Source organism: Callithrix jacchus, chromosome 18, assembly GCF_049354715.1.
Source record: "Callithrix jacchus isolate 240 chromosome 18, calJac240_pri, whole genome shotgun sequence".
Lineage (NCBI taxonomy): Eukaryota > Metazoa > Chordata > Mammalia > Primates > Cebidae > Callithrix > Callithrix jacchus.
The window spans coordinates 35,448,303-35,472,315 of NC_133519.1; the positions used below are offsets into that span (position 1 = coordinate 35,448,303).

The 24,013-nt window shown below is 37.9% G+C and overlaps 1 protein-coding gene and 1 long non-coding RNA gene across 9 annotated transcripts in view; one reads left to right on the top strand and one right to left on the bottom strand.

The window, feature by feature from the left end:
- The window catches only part of POGK (pogo transposable element derived with KRAB domain), a 339,612-nt gene that overhangs the window by 86,579 nt on the left and 229,020 nt on the right, over positions 1-24,013 (bottom strand). The window lies entirely within an intron of this gene.
- LOC144580272 (uncharacterized) overlaps positions 1-24,013 on the top strand; it is a 222,848-nt gene that overhangs the window by 7,553 nt on the left and 191,282 nt on the right. For all 6 annotated transcript variants that reach the window (XR_013529571.1, XR_013529572.1, XR_013529568.1 and 3 more), the window contains exon 2: positions 15,662-15,928. This is a non-coding gene — a long non-coding RNA (uncharacterized LOC144580272). The remainder of the gene's footprint in view (positions 1-15,661; positions 15,929-24,013) is intronic.

Below are 24,013 nucleotides of genomic sequence, written 5' to 3' on the forward strand. Positions count from 1 at the left end.
GTTTACCTCAGTTAAAGGCACTAAAATGTACTCTTAAGAATATGAGGCTGGGCGCGGTGGCTCAAGCCTGTAATCCCAGCACTTTGGGAGGCCAAGGCGGGTGGATCACAAGGTTAAGAGATCGAGACCATCCTGGTCAACATCGTGAAACCCCGTCTCTACTAAAAATACAAAAAATTAGCTGAGCATGGTGGCGCGTGCCTGTAATCCCAGCTACTCAGGAGGCTGAGGCTGGAGAATTGCCTGAACCCAGGAGGGGGAGGTTGCAGTGAGCCGAGATCGCGCCATTGCACTCCAGCCTGGGTAACAAGAGCGAAACTCCGTCTCAAAAAAAAAAAAGAATATGAAAAGCTCTTCTTACTGATATAAAATCACATTCTCTATGTCCCCATGAAGAGAATAGGATAAATAGTATATAATACAATGAATACATATCACATCCTGTTTAAGTTGAACTTTGGGGCTGACTTATTGAACCCCTATTGTACAATTTACATGTCATCTCATGGTGCAGTATGACTGCTGGCTAGGCCATGGCCATGGAGGCCAATGTGGGTGGTGAGACCTGCCCAAAGCCTCCCCAACATTTTGCCCAGGTGGTCTGCCCTTTGGGTCATGTCTGCCACTACTGACTTTGCTTTCTTGAGTGCTTCTGGAAGTCAGAGATGTTGTGAAAGTAGTCATTTACATAGGAAAAAGGTCACTTAGATCAGAAAAAGCCTGCTGGGCTCACTTGGTCAGACCCCATTGTTAAGTTTCTAAGAATTTTTCAAGGCAGTTGTTCAATTCTTAAATTATATAAACTTATGAAGCAATTTTATGAAAACCAAAGATAAAAACTCAAAACCATCACCTCTTAATTACTGCATTTTACCATTATCAACACTTAGAAAGTTATTTCTATGTATCATATTTACACGATGGAACTACTGCATAATAATGTGTTACTGTGCATCTTTTCCTAACTCTGTGTTCAGTGAGTCATTTGGTAGCTTGAAATTGGCCTCGCTGGGAGTGTTTACACCTTAGAACTCAGCAAACACTACAAATCAGGGCTATCCTCTGCCCCCAGAGCCTGTTGTTCACCATTTGCCAGCACACCACAGATGTGCCCTTGAATAAACTCATCAATTTGAGCCATGCCTTCCAAAGAGAATTAAACATTCAAATGAGGATAATGCTTTAGAATGTACAATGGAGGATGCAGTAAACATCTGCTCAACATTCTCTAATCCTTGAGAAAAAAAGGTTTCATAAAACTGCTGCAGTGGAAGCTCCCCTTCTTTGTTTTATGAAAGCCAGCATGAGTAGACCCTTACTGCCAGCGACCCTGTCTCTCCCTGGGAAGCACTTTATGGGAAACAAGCTCAAAAGAGATTATGTCTCAACTGCATTTTAATACTCTGGCTGCAAACTTTTAATAAAAAAAGGAAGAAAAAGTACATTAAAAGCCTCATATTGATCCGTCAGGCTTTTTGCGATCATAGATAACAAAATGAAGTGGTAAAGCAAAGGCTATTAACTCACTGTGATAACAGCAGGACAAATAAACAGAAAAATGGCTTTTTTTTTAAAGTGTAGGTATAAGCTTACATAAGCAGATTGCAAGGAAGTCACCACCCTTAAAACACCATCATTTATCAAAGCAATAAAAATGTCACAATGATATCAACTAGTATCTAGTGGTAGGAAAAGGTACAGCCTTACAAATCAGTTACTTCATGCCCCAATACAATTGCTAACATCTAATTCTCTTGAGACAGTTTGCATGTTTTGAATTTAAATTAAACCAAGAAATTATGTAAGGTAATTACATAATTACCTTACAGAAATGTGTAAGGTAATAAGATTTGTTTTTTCCTCAAAGTTAGGTCACAGTCCAACATATCAAGCCACCTATTTGTTTTTTTTTTCAGTCTGGGAGACTATACTGTAAAGAGGCATGTTAAAATAAGACAGTAAATGCTTGCTTTTTTAAAAGATTACATTTGTAAATAGCTATAATAATGAAATAAATGCTCACTCGGGTGCTATATTAAATTCAATCACAGCCATTGGGTCAAACAGATACACTTTCGCAGGCAATTCTTTCCTCTGGTCAACAACTTTCTCAGTTTTGATGATGGTCTGGACTCTGGAACTCAGCATCCTTCTATGGATGCTCAAAAAAAAGTAGTTTTAGGTATTTCTTTGCAGACAGGAAGTATTGTTTTCTTGAATCAGTTTTTTCTATTTTTGCTAAAGCAATTTCCCTATGACTTATTGTTAAGTTGCTTATAAAACATTTATAAGCAAATAGCCTCACAATTCACATTAAAAAGAAAATCGATTTGCTAAGACAGAGGCTGTGATAAAACAAACAGATACTTTCAATCTCAAAAGAAAGTGCGCTGGTCACCTTGCTCTTCTCTGTTTTTATCTCCTTTTAGTAGCAGCTTGGGAGAAAAATGTGGTATGGTTGAGAGTTGCTTCTGGGTCAACCTGATTATTAAAAAAAAAAAAAAACAAAGAAAGGTTGTTTCTCCTTTGCCCGTGTTGATACTATTCCTGCCCTCATTTCTAAAAAAGATAGTAACCTCTTTCCTTATCTCCACTTTGGAAAAGTATCTGCATAGAAATTTATCTTGACTGATGAGACTTAAGTCTTAGCTAGTGTGACATTTCTACATTATATGAATTTCCACTGCTGAAGCATTTTAGGAAAAATTAAAATATTTTCCTCATTAAACACATCTAGCTATAGCCTCTTTGCAACATGCCAAATCAGCCTTTGATTCATTTTATTTAATTACAACATTTGTGAATGAATGAAAGTATAAAGTACATTCACAGGCTCTCAGAAAAATTTACATGCACCCTAGTAAGGAAATTTGACAACCTCCTAACTGGTCAACTGCTTTCTATCTTTCTACATATACATCTTTGGAGGTATTACTCTTGGTACTGACTGTTCAGTAACCCTTTGATGGATCCCTGTGGCCTGCAGAACAAAGTTGAAAATCTTCAATATGGCATTCAAGGCCTCCAAGACTTGCTTCCAACTTTCTGGCTTTCTTTCCCCTACATTTACCCACAGGTGACCTATGGTACCTTCTATAAGCTAGAAACTATGTTCAGCACTTCAAAATCTTTAACTCATTTATATCTCATGAGAACCCTAGGAAGTAGATGCTATTATCACCATTTTACAGAATAAGAAACAGTTCCAGCAAGATTAAATAACTTGCCCAACATCACACAAGAGAGGTCAATGGAAGAGCCTAAAACTACTGTGTTCTTGGGGCAGTGTTCATGCTCTAACCACTACTCCTTGCCTCTCCTGTGTTCCAGATACCTGCAGACTCCACTTTGTTCACGCTCAAGCTACTGGTTTGGTTTGAAATGCCACTTCTCCCACAACTACCACCCTGCCTTCAGGAGCCAGCTTAAATGCTACTGCCTACCACAAGTCTTCCCCAATCCTTGCCAGCCCCCACCACCTACCAGAATTTTCCTCCCTCCTCTGCCTCTTAAAGCATTTCACTCCTCTGCTCAGAAAATATTTTAGAGTCATTCATTTCCACAGTGCCTTGAGGGCAGGGCCTATTTCCTCTTTGTATATATTCCCCACAAAGGCCTTCCACAGAATCAACATAATCAATAGATTACATTGTGTTCAATAGATTTTCTTGAGTTTAATTGAACATGGTAGCTTCCTGAATAGTAATCCTTTTCTTAACTACATCAAATAAACAGCAGAGGGGCAGAAAAATCCAGGAAAAATATGGTACACAGGATGAAGGCCTCAGGGAAAAACAGGTTCATGCTGGGAGGCTGTGTGGTTAATGATAGAAGATATTTTTAGTTGGACAATCTGCATTCTGATGTAGGCTCCTCCTCTTCGTAGCTGAATGGTTTGGGGCACATTCTTTAATCTCTCTTAACCTCAGTAAGGTTATTAAGAAAATGTGGGTACTCCCACATGACCCTGTTCTAGATAAATGGCAGCCATTTCCATTGTGTACACATTCGGTCTCTGGTGACATCTATCATCTTCTCCACCTCATCAAATAGCACTATGGTCCTCCCAAGTGCTTCACCCAAAACTAGAAGCTTTCTAGGATTCCTTTGACTCCTTCACCCTCATAACCAATATGACAGGAAATCATATTGACTCTGCCTCCTAAAAATATCTAACATTTTTCCATTTCACTTTACCACTGCTACCATCACCCTAGTTTCAACCACCATTATCATCTTCTTGCCTGGGTTTCTGTGTTGACTTCTAAACAGGTCTTCCTAATCCACTTTATTTCCTTCAGTCTATTCTTCACACACTATCTAGTCATCTTTTTGAAATGTAAATTAGATCACATCACTCCCTGCTTGAAGCCACCCAATGGCTTCACATCTGTAGAAGGCCCTGCATGATCTGGCCCCTGCTATCACTCTGACCCCTCCATACCCTCTTCTCATTCTTTTTTCTGGCCTACTTGCTTTCTTACTGTTCCTCAAACATGCTGGGTTCGTTTTTCATTTCCAAAAGCCTACTGGCTTACTGTTCCTCAAGCACACCTTTATACATCTTGCCTGGAAAGCTTTTCCTTCTGCATTTGACATAGACAAATGCTCCTGTTTATTCAACCTTCAACTTAAATGTCTATCTACCAATCTGTCTCTATATATATTTGTGGATATAACACACAGGGACACATGCACACACACACACATACACACACACACAGAAGAAAGTTTTTTCTCTGTTTACCCACTAAAATTTAAATTCTATAAGAGCAGGAACTTTGTTTTCCTCATTAAAAACTATAATCCTACAAGGTAAAATATTATGTAGTGCATAGCATATGCTAAATACCTGGTGAATAAATGAATGTTTGTTGACTTGAATAAGAAATCACATTAATATATAACAACTATAAAATGTCATATTCATATTTTAAATGTTTATAAAGCACCTACCATATACCAGGCATTGTGTTAAGTAATGAGGAACCAAAAGTAAAGCACAATTTCATCTCTTCATGGGGTGAACTTACAGTCTGATATTAAGTTTTATTATGGCTATTGGGACTTTTTTATAATAAGACAAAGAATTTATATTACTTTCATATTTCTTCATTTTTCCACTCCTTATTGCCCACATGGCCTAATGAGAAGGTGGGTACTTTAACAGGATACATAGTTTCATGGGCCTGAGTTCAAATCTGTCTCCCCCCAACCTCCTATATTTATATTAAAAACTCATGTAACATCTTTGGGTCTCCTTGCTTCATCTACAAGAAAAGAAAGGAATATTTCAACAAGATGGAAGAATTGAAAGTTCTTGACTCTCTTCCTCCCACAGACACACCAATTCAATAGCAACCTAAGGATCAATTCCCTTTAAGGAAATCTAAAAACTAGCTGAGAGGCTCCTGCACTCTGGGCAAGTGAAAAATCAGTCACATTAAAACTGGTAGGAAAACTGGAGACACCTTGATGCCATACCCCTAACCCCATCACAGTTCCATATGATCAGGAGGGAACCTATAGCTCGCAGCTTTTCCCTGAGCAGCAAAGGAGATGTACCACGTATTTAGCATCCCATTTTTTTCTCGTGCTATCCAAGGAATTGGATTTTATCTTGCCTGTGTCAGAATGATGAGTCCTAGCATATGATAGATTATTGGGCATTATGGGGAACAAAGTGGAGGTTTGAACAAGTGTGTGAGCACTCACTGCAGCTCCTCCCCACAGCACAAGAAAGCAAGTTAGAACACAAGCTCCCATCTTCTCCCTGGGTAGAGAAAGAGATAGACTATGCATCCAGCATTCCAGCGTTTTTAGAGGCTAGCCAAAGGACTGGCTTTTGTACCACCTGTCTTGGAGTGCTGTTGGGACTTGGTGCTCTCTAGACACTTGGCCACTGCAAAGAACAAAGATGTTCAGTTTAAACTAGCATGAAAATTTGAGAGCCCCATAGACGATCTGGGCAGGTTGACTGGTGAACATCTTCTCCAAATAAGGCCAATTTGTAAAGACTGTGAGAGGTGGCAGGTTTTTTCTTTAATGTGTAGATTTCAACACAAAAAGTTAAGGAAAATAAAGAGACAAGAATACACAATCCAAACAAATGAGCAAGATAAAACTGCAAAACCTAATGAAGTGGAGATATATAAATAAACCGACAGAAAATTCAAAATAAGCTGGGCGCGGGGGCTCATGCCTGTAATCCAAGCACTTTGGAGGCCAAGGTGGGTGGATCACCTGAGGTCAGGAGTTCAAGATCATCCTGACCAACATGGTGAAACCCTGTCTTTTAAAAAAAAAAAAAGAAAGAAAGAAAATTCAAAATAACCATAATAAAAATGCTCAATGAGCTTAGGAGAACAATGCAAAAAGATGGATTTTTAAAAAATAATCAGAAATATTGGAGCTGAAGAACATAGTAATTGAACTAAAACATTCAAAAGAGGGACTTGACAGCAGACAAGAGCAAGCAGAAAAAAAATCAGCAAACAGGTTAGTTGAAATTATCCACTCACAGGAACAAAAAGAAAAAGAAAACAGTGAAGATAACAGGTTTATGGGCACCATCAAGCAGACAAAATACACATTATAGGAATCTCAGAGGAAAAGAAAGAGAGAAAACATCCAAGAGTTCCATTCAAAGAAATAGTGGCTGAAAACATTCCAAATCTAAGGAAGGAAATGAATATCTGGATCAAGGAAACTTGAACCCAAAGAAATCCACACTGATACATTTGATTACAAACAAGGAAAAATTAAACAAAACAAGAAACCCATGCTGGGACATTCAAACTGCCATAAGTCAAAGACTAAGAAAAAATTTTGAAAGCCACAAGAGAAAAGTGATTTGTCGCATATAAAGGAACACTTCCAAGACTATCAGTAAATTTTTGCAGTAGGAACCTTGCAGGTCAGAAGGCAGCGAAATGACATTGCAAATGCTGAAAGATTAAAACTCCCACCCAAAAATACTATAATGGCAAAACTATCCTTCAAAAATGAAGACTAGGTAAAGACTTTCCCAGATAAACAAAAGTTAAGGGAATTTGTTATTACTATATTTGCCTTAAAAGAAATGCTAGTTCTTTGACTTGAAAGGATGCTAAATAGCAACACAATAACATAGGAAAGTATAAAACTCATTGGTAAAGGCAAATATATAGACAAACAATACTGTAATGGTGGTGGTTAAATCACTTTTAATTCTAATATGTAATTTAAAAGAACAATATACTATATAACTTAAGAATATGTGAATAGATATACAATATAAGTAGCTGTAAATGACCACATCAGTAACATAAAGTATAGAGGGGGAATAAAAGTGTCAAGCGTTTCTATGTAATTGAAGTTTACATGTTGTAAACTTCAAGTAGATGATTATGGGATATTTTAGGTAAGCCCCATAGTAACCACAAAGAAAATATCTATAGAAGTTACAGAAAAGTAAAAGATAAAAGAATCAAATAATATCAATACAAAAATATAAATAAAACACAAAGATGGCAAGAGGAAAAGAGAGGCAAAGGAACTACAAGACAAATAGAAAATAATAAGCAAAACAGCAATCATAAAGCTAACCATATCAATAATTGCTTTAAATGTAGATGGATTAAACTCCCCGACTAAAAGACAGAGTGGCTGAATAGATTTAAAAAAATCAACTAGGTGTTGTCTGTAAGAGACTTACTTTAGATTTAAGGACACACACACACTGTAAGTAAAGGGATGGAAAAAGTTACTCCATGTGAATGATAACCAAAAAAGAACAAGGATACACTTACTTATTTAAGATAAAACAGCCTTTAAATCAAAACTGTCACAAAAGAAAAAGAGAATATTATGTAGTAATAAAAGAATCCACCAGAAAAAGATAATTTTATATGCTACAATGTCAGAACACCTAAATAGATAAAGCAAACACTGACAGTCCTGAAGGGAAAAATAGCAATACTACAATATGAGGAGTCTTCAATACCCCACTTTCAATAATAAATAGAACAAGTAGAAAAGCAACAAAGAAACAATGAACTTGAATAACACAGTAGACAAAAGTGGACCTAATAGATATATATGAACCATTTCATCCAATAACAGTAGAATATACATTTTTCTAATGTACACACAGAAAATTCTTCAGGATAGATCATGCTAGGTCATAAAATAAGTTTTAACAAATTTAAGAAAGTTCAAATCACACAAAGTATATTTTCCAACCACAATGAAATGAAACTAGAAATCAATAGCTGAAGAAAAATTGGAAAATTCACAAATATGTGGAAATGAAACAACACTTTGAAAAATAACCAATAGATAGAAGCAATCAAAGGAAATTCAGAAAATATCTTGAGACAAATGAAAATAAAAATACAACATACAGTAACTTATGGGATACAGCAACAGCAGTACTACAAGGAAATTTTACAGTGACAAATGCATATATTAAAAAAAAGAAGGATTTCAAATAAACAATTTAACCTTACACTTCAAGGAATTAGAAAAAGAACAAACTAAACCAAAAGTTAGCAGAAAGCAGCAAATAATAAAGATTAAAATAGAAATAAAATGGAAAAACAGAAAAAAAAATGAAACTAGGAGTTGGATTTTTGCAAAGGTAAAAACATTAATAAACCAATACCTAGAGCAAGAAAAAGTGAGGTGACTCAATAAAGTCAGTAATGAAAGAGAAGACATGACAATGAAAGCCACAGAAATAAAAAGAGTTATAATATTCTACAATGAACAATTTTATGTCAATGATCTTATTAACCTAAAAGAAATGGATAAATTCCTAGAATCATACAACTTACTAAGACTTAATCATGAAGAAATAGAAAGTCTGAATGTACTTATAACTATCATAGAGTTTAAATCATTAATAAAAAACCTCCCAAGATGGAAAAGTCCAAGACCAAATGATTCTTCTCTGGCAAGTACTATCAAACATTTGAAGAATTAAAGCCAATATATCTCAAACTAAAAGACCAAGGAGGAAGGAACACTTAATAACTACAGTTTTATGAAGTCAGCATTACCCCAATACAAAAGCCAGACAAAGATACCATGAGATAAGAAGGGTACAGTCCAATATCTCTGATTAATATGCATGCAAAAAGATGCTCCACAATGTCTGAAAGCTCAACTGGGAAGGCCTAGGCTTAGAGCCTGGGAGTAACTCTACCGCTGTGTGCTGGGATCCTTTGAGGGCTTCTTCACTCATAGTTCTGGTGGTGGAAGCTGGATGTTGACTGGGAACTCCACAGAGGCGGTTGACCCAAATACCTATACAGAGCCTCTCCATGCAGCTTCACGGCTTTCTCCCAACATGGGAGAAAGTTGCCACAAGTCAGTGTCCCAAAAGTCAGGAATCAAAGGCTATGAGTTTCTTAAGGCCCAGGCCCAGAATTTGGCCCAGGGTTATTTCTGTGCATTCTTCTTGTCAAAGGAGTCACAAAGTTCCTCCCAAGGTCAAGGGGAAGGGACACAGATCTCACTACCTAATGGAAGGGATGTCAATGCCATGCTGTATAAAAGCATACGGGTTAGGTGTATTGTTATGGCCATCTTTGGAAAATACAATCTGTCACAGCTATTACTGTTAATATTATGCCCTACTAGTCATCAAAAATATTTTAGCTCCAAGGGATGCCCTCTCCAGTTCCTAAAAATTGAGATAAAATATAGGAGAAGAAGGCAAGAGAGGTGAGGCATTAGCCATTTATATATCATCAAACTTAGAAATACTTAGTCAAATGCTCTTGTTTAACAAATAACATAAAGCAGTAATCATTCAGTTATGCTTCCAGGTGGAAGGCTAAGAGAGGTGAAGTGAATTGCCCAAGATCATCTTGCTGGCAGAAGCACTGGAATATTTTGTTTCTGATACACCAGAATACCTGGAAGAGCAACAAAATGTAGTTGGAAGGGGAATAAACAGGGAGATGATGAAGAGGAAAAAGGTAAACTAGAGAAGGAAATGGGCAGGAAGACAGAGAAAGAGTTGCCAACTGCCTCTGAAACTCCAGCAGTCGTTGGATGTATGCCCACACTTGATTTTAAACAGCAGAGCTGCTTTGGAAACCTTAAGCCCTTGAATATGTTGGCAAAACCCCTTGGATCTTTTGGATGATTTCTGCTCCTCCCTAACCCTGAGGATAAACTCTGGGCTAGAGAATAAGTGGTGACTGGAAATCTACGAAGTCCCAACTACAGCAGATACCTCTTTCTCCCTGTTATCTTGTTTACCTGGTTCCTTGGGACCAAACTTCCACCTCTATGTCATTTAAACTCTCCTCTAAATTCATTCCGCACTTCACCCCACTCCAAGTAGATTTCTTCCCATGCCTCTTAGTGTTGCTCTGGTCATGTAGTATGGCATTTGCTTTGAGGTCCCATTTAACCTGTGTGTTAACTCTAGCAACAGAGAGCTCATTTTGAAGTTTGGTGTTTTGCAAAGACCCTGTGTGTGGTGGAAACGACACCCACTGGAATCGCCAGGCTGGAGGGCTCTTCACCAGCCTGGCTCTTATGCCTTTGTATAGTTCTGTCCAACTACAGAGAACAGCACCACCCTAAAAGCAACCGTGGGAAATTCACCTTTCTTTTACACTCACTTAAGGTGAAACCGCTAACCTTCCTCCTGGGAAGTCCTTCTTTGTATCTAGCTCAATCATGTCCAGTTACTAAGTAATCCTATTTCTCCTTTTGGTATACTCAATGGTTCTGGAGACCAGCAGCCATAAAGCTAAATGCAATAGACATTCTTGTAATGAACAGAGCAGGTCTTTCCTCATTTTTCTGGAAAAATATAATAATTGTTCAAATTTCTTATTTTTATTAGTTCATCAAGCATTTACCGAGCATTGCCATGTTCATTGGGAATACAAACATATATAAGGTACAATCTCTGCCCTCATAGAGTTTATAGTCTAGTACAGAGGTTATAAGCTTAGAATCCATGGACTGGACTCAAGGAGTCTATGAACCCCCAAAATTACATGCAAAGCTTTGAGGGGTATATGCATTTTCCTATATAAAATAAATCCCTTTTACCAGATTCTTTTCTGAACCATGACACAAAAGATGAAAACTACTGAGATGTAGACATTCAAGCAAATGTCACATTCCTGATCACAGCCAAAGGGAGATGGGGAGAGGACTATTGTGTATTGTCTCAATAGAGATGAGGTTAGTATCCAGTTCAGGGGGGACTTTAGAGGGGAGGTATTATTCACAACCAGCTGGTGGGTGCCTGGTGTGGAACAAGCCTACATGGCTACTGGGAGAGGAAGCAAGGTCAACCTGCTATGTTGAAGGCCCTGCTGAAAAAGAAACCCTCTCACTGTTATGAATATTTTCCACAACTTTATCATTTTCATTATTCTCAGAACATATTTCAGGTTCTTTATGTGCCTGTTTATCAGTAAGCCCAGGAACAGCCAGGGTTTTCTGGTGAGTTACATAACACAAGGAAATTGCAGGTACAGAGGACCTGTAAGAAGAGAGTTCTTACCTCAGTCTGGCACAATTTGGCCAAAGGACTGTAGGCTAATTTTATAAATTATTTGTACATCACTTACACATTCACTTTAAGATCGCTGTCCACTTAAAATGGTATTACTGGCTTCCAAAGTTTGCCATTCTTTGGAGCTTTTTTCCCACTGCTGATACATATATATAGATATATGTATGATAGATATGTAATGATAGATGTATGTTATATACCACTATGTATATGATACTCCATGCTTCCTGTAAAGCCTGCAGAACCTGAGCCAATTAAACTTCTTTGTGTGTGTGTGTGTGTATAGTAGTATATAACACATCTATCATTACATATATATTGTTTTATATAATATATATCTCTATCATATCACTATATTATAGTAGAATATACCTATATATGCTATATAAAACAATTATATTTCTATGTGTAATAATAATAATATATTCACATATTTTCTCATTCAAGCAAGCCATCTTATAACCAGAAGTAGAAAATGTAAAGAAAGAAGAAAATTTGGAGGAAGACAAAGGATGAAAATTGAATCAATTCAATGGATTCAGTTGAAGGGTGAATTGATTTTGTGAAATGAATTTTATCTTAGTGACACTTTAGAGAACACTGTTACTATGAGGGAATAACTCATAGTTTCTACAAGCCAAAAGATCAAAACAAAGCATTAGAATGGACTTTATTCAGGTTATTTAAGGCAAGTTAGTTTGCTTTTATTCAAAAGCTGCTGAAATACTTATCAAGCACACAGACAAAGTGTGACATCTAGAATAAGGAGAAGATTACTGTGAGCTTCTTTACATGAAGATACTTGGTGTATTCTTTAATGAAATTACATTAAAGAAAGCATCTGATCAAACATACAATTCTGTCAGTACAACAGAAGAATCTAAAAATAATTTTAGCTCTTCTTAAACAGCCAGTTTTAATGATTTTATAACCTTTGTCACACAGCCAGAAACTAACTTTATTGGAATATATTTAAGTTGTCAAACATTTACTGAATACCTGTTATTAGCAAGGTGCTATACTAAGCTTTGCAGAAGACACAACTATGAATAAGAAATAGTCCTTCCTTTTGAAAAGTCACAGAATGGCAAGACTCATATTTATAAACAACTATAAGTCAAGACAGAAACTATTAAATGCTATAATAGTTAAAAAAATCCAGAATGCTGTGGAAATAGAGATGAAGAGACCATGTGGACTTGAAAAGCCTGAGAAAGGTCTCATGAAGGAGGCAGAATCTGGGGTTACAAAGAAGGTGTAGATATTACCAGGTACAGAGACAGGACAAGGTTATTAGAGACCCAGCATATGGCAAGAGGCTGAGAGAAGGAAATTATAAAATATGTCCTGGGAAAAGCAGGGACCAGTTTGGTTAGAACAAATACCTTGAGATAGCAAAACATCCAAAATTTATATCAGCATAAGAATCTCATGAGTTTGCAATACATAGTAAGAAATTTAGACTATTCCATAGGTATGGTCTATGGGGGGTGGGATTCTATTATCAAAAGTAATAGCATAAAAGGATAAAAAGTGGCACAGAGGCCACTTATGATGTTACTACAATTGTCCAAGTAGATGGAAATCTGGCACTGGGTGAAAATAAACAGGAGAAATAAACAGGAGACTGAACTAGGAAGAATATCTATAAAGGCCAGGTATCAGCATTATTGGCAAGGTAATGGTCTCCAAAGAAAGCCAGTTAGCATTGCCCTCAAAGATCTTCTTGGCACAAATCCCAAAACACAAAGTAGGGAAAAAAATGCAAGATAGATGATCTTCTAGATGAGGAGTTCAGCAATATGGACTCTAAACCAGAGTAGACCAGTGGTGTTACACTTAATCATGGGGGTCGGTTGATGGACAGAAAGTGTTATACAAAAGCTTATCTGAAACTGGAAAAGATAAGATTAATCAGATAGCTTATCCACTGATTATATTTGACTAGTCTAGCCATCATGAAGAGTAATTTTTTTTAAGTTGGGTTTTTTTTTTAATTGAAGAGCATTTAAAGTAAAACCAATTGCAGTTTGAAACTTTATTGAACAATTACTTGTGAATTCCAGAGATTACTATGATGAAGGTTGATATAATTTGATTGTTTGCCCCTGATCCAATCTTATTGAATTGTAATCTCCAGTGTTTGGAGTCGGGACCTTGTGGGAGGTGTTTGGATCATGGGGCAAACCTCTCATGGCTTTGGTCTGTCTTCGTGATACTGAGTTCTTAGGTGATCTGGTCATTTAAAAGTGTGTGGCACATCCCCCCCACCTCTTGCTCCCCCTTCACCTTTTGCCATGATTGTAAGCTTCCTGAGTCCTCCCTGGAAGCTGAGTAGATGCCAGTGCCATGCTTCTTGTAAAGCCTGCAGAACTGTGAGCCAATTAAACCTCTTTTTTTTTATAAATTACCCAGTCTCTGGTAATTCTTCATAGCAATGCAAGAACAGCCTAATATAAAGGTCAGAAACCAGGTTCAAATCTTGCCTGTCGTCAATTAACAGTGTAATCCTGAACAGCTACTTAAACTTGATAATTGTTACTTTTCTAATCTACAAAACATTGATAATAATACCTAATTAATTCAATCATTAGGAGGATAAAAGAAGCAATGTATATAGAAATGCCGGGAACAAAGAAGTATAGTCATATAGGATTGGTATTCTGACTTGGTGTTTCTTTTCTTTTGAATGCAATTGCGTTGGAGTGGGCTAAGTCAGCCATAAACCCAATCCATTCAATTCTAAGATTAGGCATTGTGCAGTTTTGTTGGATTCTGAGATGATGGCCATATGATTGTGTTTTCCAAGTGAGGGATTCTCACTACTGCTCCGTTTAAAGTAGAATATGATTTAAAATCTATTTAACCCATACTTTTATCTACCTCTCACTGGTCTATTCTGAATATCAGGAATTTTCTGCACCAGTGGTCTTGGCTGTGCATCCTGAGATCTTAAGGATAGAGAGGCAGCCAGGCACAGTGGCTCACACCTGTAATCCCAGCACTTTGGGAGGCCGAGGCAGGCAGATCATGAGGTCAGGAGATCAAGAACATTTTGGCTAACACAGTGAAACCCTGTCTCTGCTAAAAATACAAAAAATTAGCCAGGCATGGTGGCACACACCTGTAGCCTCAGCAACTTGTGAGGCTGAGGCAGGAGAATTGCTTGAACCTGGGAGGCAGAGGTTGCAGTGAGCCAAGATCACACCACTGCACTCTAGTCTGGGCAAAAGAAGGAGACTCCATCTCAAAAGAAAAAAAGAGGAGAGGCCAGAGCTGCCTGGTATAGAGTTTCTTTGAGCAGGGGTCTGGCAACCACAGTACAGCAGAGAGAAGTATTCCAAACAGAATGAGAGTCCCCCTGTCCGGAAAGAGCAGGAACTTTACTTCTCACTTGGAAAGGCTGACTTGATTCCAATAAAAAGAGAGATTGGAAAAAAAGGGAGTTGACTGACAAATCGTCATTGTGGAAGGAAAGCATGTAGCAGGTTTGAACAGAACTAGATCTACCTTTTTCTCTTCCTGAAGATAAATCTAGAACTAGAGAGTTGAGATACCTAGTCATATGTCTCTCTGTCTGTGACTGTTGTTGGCGTTATACTAAGTACAATCAACTATTCTGCCAGATCAGCTAACAAAGGGAAGGGTTTCATACCTTAAGAATAGATTTGCTTGGATATGCATTTTAAATGCTATAACCAAACTCTCATTAAGCTTGCCTAACTCAGAAAAGAAGAATGAGGACTATTACAAAGAAAAGTCGTAAATGGCTTTGGTTTTAGGAGTATGTATAAACATGACATAGAGCCAAACTCTTCATCATCTCTCAAAAAGGCAGTATGTCATGGAGGTTGAAAGCAAAGGTTCTAGAACTAGTCTACCTGTATCCAAATTCCAATTCTCTCACTAGCTATGTGACTACTAAAAAGTTGTTTAATCTCTCTGTACCTGGGTTTCTGCATTTGTAAAACAGAGGTGATAATAATACTATGTATATGTAATTGAGTTTGTTATGAGAAAAGAATTAACCATGCATAAATTGCTTTGTTAGTGGTAACTACTAAGGATAAAGAAGTATGTGTAATGAGAATCCCCAAATTTATTGTTGTACAACCCCTTCTTCCCACACAGAATTTTAAACAGAGCTTCAAGAAAGCCGTTGACACCTCTGTCTCTGAAGACAGTTGTTGAGCAAAAAGAAGGGGAAAATCAAGACTTGGAGTGGGGTAATCAGAGGGCAGAGAGCATGAATAACTGCCTTCTGGAAAATCCCAGATGGTCTTGTTACCCTCTTGTGGTTCTGTCGATGACACCAGAAGTGTTGAGAAGAACAAGAGCAGATTCAAAGAATAGACACCAGAGCTCCTTGATTGACATCATCTGCAGGACCACTACCATGTGAGTAACAGAACAGTAGGCTTAGAGGAGTGAGCACCAATCCCAGCTCACTTGCTGTTGGTAAGCACTGGATTTAAAGCAAAGCACTGTCTTTCTTGACAGGATGCTTTAGCATGGGCTTTGTCTTAAGTAGACAAACATTTGTAAACGTGATTTAAAAAAAAAAGGCAACTGGAAAACTAGAAGCACATTTTGTACCATAAGAAACAGAAATTGTCTACGGAGCTGCCTGTGATCTTGGCTATGGCCTGTGTGAAGAAGTGAAGGAGTATATGCAACTTGGTATAGTCATACATTATTCTTTCACTTTCTCAATACACAGTTTTGAGTGTCGACTATGCCCTGCACATATTAGGTCCTCATATTGATGATTCTTGGCTGAGTAATTATGTAGCTCAGTGGTCTACTAGCAAAGCAAATACTGCATTCTGTGCACAAACATGAAGATGACAGCAATTCTTCTAGAATTTGAGATAAATGATCAGAATAGATGTGTATGTATATAAAATGAGAAAAAGAGCAGTAGTCATCCATTCTCCCCAGGCTTCCAGAAAGAATAATTTTAATTACCATTAAAAATATTTATAAGCTTATAAATACTCACAGATAAGTATTCTTAATAACTCTTCTAAAGACTTTGTATGTAGGCAGTACTTTTCCAGCCACATCTAAGAAATGTTTACCCCTAAAGTCACATGTTGAGGCCTTATAGCGTAATTCTGAAGCCACATTTACATTCGCTATTTAATTTAAATTAAGCTTCTCTCTATGGAGAACTCTCTGTGGTTGCCAAAGTCCTGCGTACCCTTGTAGAGCTCCATCAATGGTATTAGGGACTTTGACGTGATCAGGGCCTAAATTCAGATCACAAGGAAGCTGAATGATGCCTTAGGAATGTCACCAGGCTTGCTGTCCCAGCACCAAAAGAGAGGCAGAGAGAAAGACAGGGAAGGGGAAAGAATAAGGGATGAGGAGGCCAAGAGAATAGGGGAGGAGAGGAGTACAGTTTTCATTGGTAAGTAGGGAAGGGATTGATAACTAGAAAGAAGGGAGCTGATAGGTTACCAACTAAAACCAGTAACTTTCTACTCAAAAGCCCATATGATGCAGCATGAGCGTCCACCTTTAGTGAACTAGAGTACAGTTCATCTTTCAAAGTAAAAAATGCAGCACAGATTGTAAGGTCTTCTAAGTCAGTTAAAAAATATACTATTTTAATCTCAAGCGTTTGTTATTGCCATGAACAAGCAGCAAAAGTAGGTTTTGTTCTAAGTGGAGATACCTCAGGTAGTAGAGAATTTCCTCTCATTGGAGAGTACTGATTAGAAAGAACAGTCATCCAGCAGGTTCCATAGCATGAGGTGAGAGACCAAATTAGGCCCCTTTGACATTTCCTCTCAACCCTGGGATCCTTCATGTTCTACCATTAGTAGAGTTGCTTTCATAATCAGATACATAAAATCTTTTGCTTGCTTGTTTGTTTTTCAAAGACAGTTCTGGAGGCAATGTGGAGGATAGATTGGAGGATGGTGTGATCATTTTCTTGGAGACCTGTAGGAGGCTCTTTTGATAATCCAGATACAAATATAAAGACCTACTTTACACAGTACTATAGAGATTCAGCCACCCTAAGGTTAATTAGTAGGTAGTGAAATGGATTTTCAGCTAGCATTCGTCTCAGGAATGCAATGCATTTAGTAGGAAGAAGATTTCTTATTTTATAAAAGCAATGCTGCAAGTGGATCATCTGTGATGTATGTATTTGGGTATATGATTTTCTTGTCTGAACACCTTGTAATAGGGTTCTGCATTTACAAGGTAAGTTGACTATGGCTGGTGGTTCAGTTACTGGCGGTGGAACAGAGCCAGGCCAAGTATTTTTACTGAACCAATTTCATGAATTTGTCTCTATTAGCATTATTCTCTGTATAGTTGAGCTAAATAAATGCTTGCTGAACTAAAGATGAGAGGAGAAGATGTGAATTGAAAGCTAAACCATACACAAGAAGTTCAGCTTCCATTTGCTAGTAGGGAACTTCAGGCAACTTTCTTTTCACTTCTGTGCCTCATTATCTATTTATCAGCACAGAATATTTGCTGAGCCCTTCCTGTGCTAGAACTATGCTAGATATCCTCAGATGTCAGGTTGGCAAACAGATCAAAGATGCTGTTTAAAGGTACAATAAAAATTCATGTAGAAATAGTACAGAGTTCTTCATGTTCTATTTCTAAGAAGCCAGAAAAGAGAAAATGAGAGTGAGAATTTATTTTAATGCAACAAATGTTTATCAAATACCTACCACAGTCAATGAGTAAAGCACCATTGAAGGTGGTAAGGAGGGTATATTAATAAGGGTTTTCCAGAGGGACAGAACCAGTAGGATGTAGATAGTTAGATATATGAGATGGGATTTATTAAGAGAATTGACTCTTATGATTTTGGATGCTGAGAAGTCCCACAGGAGACCATATGCAAGCTGAAGTTTCTAGAAGGCATGGCTCAGTCCAAGTCCAAAGGCCTCAGAACCAAGGAAGCCAATTGTGTAACTCTCAGTTCAAGGCTGAAGGCCTGAGTGTCCTGAAGGACATGGAGCAAGTACCAGAATCCAAAGGCCAAAGAACCTGGAGTTCTGATGTCCAGCGACAGGAGGACAAAGGTATCCTAACACAAGAGTGAGAGAGAATTCCCCCTTCTTCTGCCTCTTTGTTCCATATGGACCCTTCGCTGATTGGATGGTGCCTGCCCACACTGAAGGCAGATCTTTCTCACTTAGTCCATCAACTCACATGCCAATCTCCTCTGGAAACACCCGCACAGACACACTCAGAAACAGTGCTACACTAGCTATTGAGTTATCCCTCAATCCAGTCAAGTTGACACCTAAAATTAACCATTACAGAGGAGGGGGGACATGCAAGGTAAATAATACAAGGATCTGCCCTCTGTGACTGGTTGAGGAAATAGTCATAGAAACAATTAGGTCAAGGTAGAATGAGATAAGTGTTGTCACACGAATTGTTTTGTGTTTTTCATTCTAACTGAGGAGATCATGGAAGAAGTAGCAATTGAGCTAGCCTTGGAAGGAGAAATCTGAAAAATGCACCAGAGAGGAAAGTGGAGTATGGAGGTTGAGAACAGCTACCTGGAATAGACCCAACTCCATTCTGAAGGGAAAGTATAACTCTCCTTTTCTGTACTAGGCAATATGCTAGTCACTGGAGATGTAATATGAAGAAAACAGACTCAGTCTCTCTCCTCGTGTACCTCATTACCTATTTTTTAATATAACATTAAAAAATAATTATACATATAAACACATAATGGAAACATGGATAAGGTAGTTCTGTTTTCCCTTATCAAATGCCAGTTTTTCTCCCTGTACTCAACCTTATGGCCCAGGGGAAGAGCGCAAAACAAAAGTTTCTTAGAAAGAGGAAGACTCTAACATAGGGACATCTTCTACACAGGAAGAGAAAGTGGAAAGCTCATTTTTTTCTATCCTAGTTGGTATAAAGAGAAGGAGACAAAGATGGTGTGAAAAAGCATGTCCTAGCTTTTCCTCCACTTAGAGTAGAATTCAGATGAAAGATGTGGAAGTATGATAAGACTCATACAGAGAGTGGGGCATTTGGACATTAGAAATCTTAGAGGATAGTTAATGACATGCTTCTCTGGGTATAATGCTAGAAGTCCCCCTGAAGTGATTTTCCAGCATAGCAAAGAAGACAGGATAACATATGCAGTGATAAAACTAGTGTCAAAATTTGTCTAAACTGCAAAGACATAGAATCAACCTAAATTCCCATCAATGGTAGACTGGATAAAGAAAATATGGTATAGTCAAGCTGCAAACCAAATCAGGAACACAATACCATTCACAATTGCAATAAAAAGAATAAAATATGTAGGAATACAGGTAACCAGAGATATGAAAGATATCTACAATGATAACTACAAAACACTGCTCAAAGAACACAGAAGACAGAGATAATACAAATAGAAAAATATTTCATGCTCATGAATAGGAAGAATCAATATAATTAAAATGGCCATACTGCCCAAAGCAATTTAGAGATTCAGTGCTATTCCTATCAAATTATCAATGACATTCTTCACAGAACTAGAAAAAACTATTTTAGAATGTATATGGAACCCAAAAAGAGCCTAAATAGCCAAGGCAATCCTAAGCAAAGATAACAAAGCTGGAGGCATCATGCCACCCGACTTCAAACTATCTCATGGGGATACAGTAACTAAAACAGCATGGTATTGGTAGTACAAAAACAGACATATAGACCAATGGAATAGAATAGAGAGCCCAGAAATAAGTCCACATACCCACAACTATCTGATCTTTGACAAAGTTGACAAGGCCAAGCAATGGAGAAAGGACTCCCTGTTTAAAAACTTGTGCTGGGGTAAGTGGCTAGCCATATACAGAAGATAGAAACTGGACCCCTTCCTTATACTACATACAAAAGTGGATTAAAGATGTACATGTAAAACCCAAAACTATAAAAACCCTGGAAGACAATTTAGTGCCCTTCTAGACATAGGAACAAACAGATTTCATGACCAATTTGTCAAATGCAACTGCAACAAAAGCAAAAAATAGACAAATGGGATCTAATTAAACTAAAGAGTTTCTGCAAAGCAAAAGAAACTATCAAGAGAGTAAATAGACAACCTATAGCATGGAAGAAAATTTTTGCAAACTATGCATCTGACAGAGGTCTAATATCCAGTAAACCAAACAAATTTACAAGAAAAAACAAACAACCCTATAAAAAGTGGTCAAAGGTCATGAATAGATACTTTCCAAAAGGAGATATATATGTGGCTGACAAGTATATGGCAAAAAAACTCAATATCACTTATCATTAGAGAAATGCAAAGTAAAACGGCAATGCAATACTATCTCGAACCAGTCATAATGGCTATTATTGAAAAGTAAAAAAATAACAGATGCTGGTGAGGTTGTAGAGAAAAAGGAACATTTATATACTGTTGGCAAAAGTGTATAAGGGAATGCTTATACACTGCTGGCGAGAGTTCAACCCTGTAGAGCTAAAAACAGAACTACCATTTGACCCAGCAATTCCATTACTGGGTACATACCCAGAAGAATATAAATCATTGTATTGTAAGACACATGCATGCATATATTCATTGCAGCACTATTCACAATAGCAAGACATGGAATTAAGCTAAATGTCCACCAATGGTAGACCGAATAATGAAAATGTGATACACTTACACATAGGGTACTACACAGCGATTAAAACAGAATGAGATAACATCCTTTGTAGCAAGATGGTTGGAGCTAGAGGCCATTATCCTAAGCGAACACAGGAACAGAAAATCAAATAAGTAATGTTCTCATTTAGAAGTGGGACCTAAACATTGAGTACACATGGACACAATGAAGGGAATAATAAAGACTGGGACATACTTGAGGGTGGAGGATGGGAGGAGGGTGAGGATTGAAAAACTACCTGTTGGGTACTCTGCTTATTGCCTGTGTGAAAAAATAGTCTGTACACCAAATCTCCATGACACTCAGTTTACCTATATAACAAACCTGAACATGTACCCCTGAACCCACAAGTTTTCAAAGAGTATGAATCCTAATAAGGGGGTATGAAGATGCTAAAACATCCCCTAATCATTACTTAATTAACTAGGATAGGCAATGTTACTACTATGTACTAAATTGTGTTCCTACCGCCCCTCCCCTCTGCCTCAAGAATCATATGTTGAAGCCCTAACCCTATATGTGATGATATTTAGATATGGGGCTTTTGGGGGATATTGGGATAAGATTATTGGGTTCAGATGAGGGTGGGATCCTGATTATAAAATTAATGCTCTTATAGGAAGAGGACCATACATCAGAGTTCTGGGAAAAGGTGACCATCTGACAGGAACTGAATTAGCCAGCAGTTTGATCTTGGACTTCTCAGTATCCAGAATTGTGGGAAAATGAACTTCTGTTGTTTAAGCCACACCGTCTGTGGTGTTTTGCTTTGGCAGCTGGGCTGACTAATATGGTTATGATGCTATTACAAACCTCTCAAATCTCAGATGCTAACACAACAAAGATATATTTGCTGCTTGTGCAAAGTTAAGCTGCAATAGTAGGTGATTCTACAGAACAACTGCCCTTAATAGGAAGACTCAGTGATCTAGAGTGCCTTTATATGGTTGCTCCACCATTTCAGCATGGGAAGTTACTGACAGGTTTTATCACCTCTGAAGGCAGCACCTATCAGAGGTTATTCTGGGATGGACTTCAGTTGATTTAAGTCTTTGGAAGGCCAAGTGTAGTCTACAATAGTCACAAGTTGCAATGACCAAAGTGAACCTCCACCTCCCCAATGAACTTTTATTCACGGGAGGAATATATGGTAGAATGCCTTTTTTTTTTTTCACTTTTACTTTCATGAACTCCTCTGCTACTTTCCCAAAAGTCAAAAGAATCAAAATCAGAAACAGTCAGATAAATATTCCTCCTTCCTTCTTCTTCTAGTGACCATGTGGGTATGGTGGATCTTCTAAAAAAAATACATCTCTTATTAAGATTTGTATGTTATTTACATACCAATAATTGCTCCAAATCTGCAAATCAGATTACAAAATAATTATAAACACCAAATGTGGTTCAAATTACCTCTTACAGTTTCAGGCAAACAGGAAGATGGCATTAATTTGCTGCACTATTGTGCAGCGCATTTCTGGGGCCATTAAAATAAATGTTACATCACAGCAGCACACAGCATCCTAAAACATAAGGAATTCATAGTCCTGAAAGTTTCAAATAATATCATTTACCAGTCACATCACATAAACCTCATTTTGAGTCTCTCCTATTATGGATACCAGGAAGCCTGTGTTAATGAGTGTTTGGGCTGTCAAGGGAAGATGATACTAAGGATATGGATTCCTACATTCCTATTACTATGGGGTAACCACATCTCTGTTCTCTAACAAGCAAAAGTAAATACAAAATAGAACTTTCCTTTTTTCCTTCCCCCGGGACTATGCTGTTTTGAATTAAAATGCAAGTTTTAATATAATGAATAGCCTTGATTGGAAATAGAACAGAAGGATTAAGATTAGAATTCCTAGTACTCCCTTATCCTCTCAGATAATCACTCTTTTTCCTAGCAAGTGATGGAGACAGGAGGGATAGTGAAGGATCTATATGGCATGGTGGTAAAAATATGCACATACCTTATGAATTTCTTTTAAAAATTAGATAATAGAGTTTTCCCTGTTTTTCAAATGGGGAAACGAAAGTCCAATGGAAAGAAGTGACTGACCCAAGATCACATCACTAATAAGAAGAGGATGCAAGACCAGACTCAAGCTTCATGATGCCTAAGCCAGTGCTGTTACCACTGTGTTACCCTCTCATGTCTGGTCCAGATTCTAGTAAGGGATTCTGTTTCCAACTGTGGTTTCCAAAATATCAAATAAGAGACCAAGAAAGTTTTCACTCATTGAATTAAATTCATTAAAAGAACAAGCATGCTTTTAAAAAAACCCCAGTTGGTCGGCACGGTGGCTCAAGCCTGTAATCCCAGCACTTTGGGAGGCCGAGGTGGGTGGATCACAAGGTCAAGAGATCGAGACCATCCTGGTCAACATGGTGAAACCCCGTCTCTACTAAAAATACAAAAAATTAGCTGGGCATGGTGGCGCGTGCCTGTAATCCCAGCTACTCAGGAGGCTAAGGCAGGAGAATTGCCTGAACCTAGGAGGCGGAGGTTGCGGTGAGCCGAGATCGTGCCATTGCACTCCAGCCTGGGTAACAAGAGCAAAAATCTGTCTAAAAAAAAAAAAAAAAAAAAAAAAAATCCCCAGCCCTCCTGACTGCATAGAAGAGAAACATAAAATATATGATGGATATCATAGAAAGTCAGTGGTGGGATTGGGAGATTAGATTGATGGTTAAGTAATAAGAATGCTACTGGGCGTGGTGGCTCATGCCTGTAATCCCAGCACTTTGGGAGGCCGAGGCGGGTGGATCACGAGGTCAAGAGATCGAGACCATCCCGGTCAACATGGTGAAACCCCGTCTC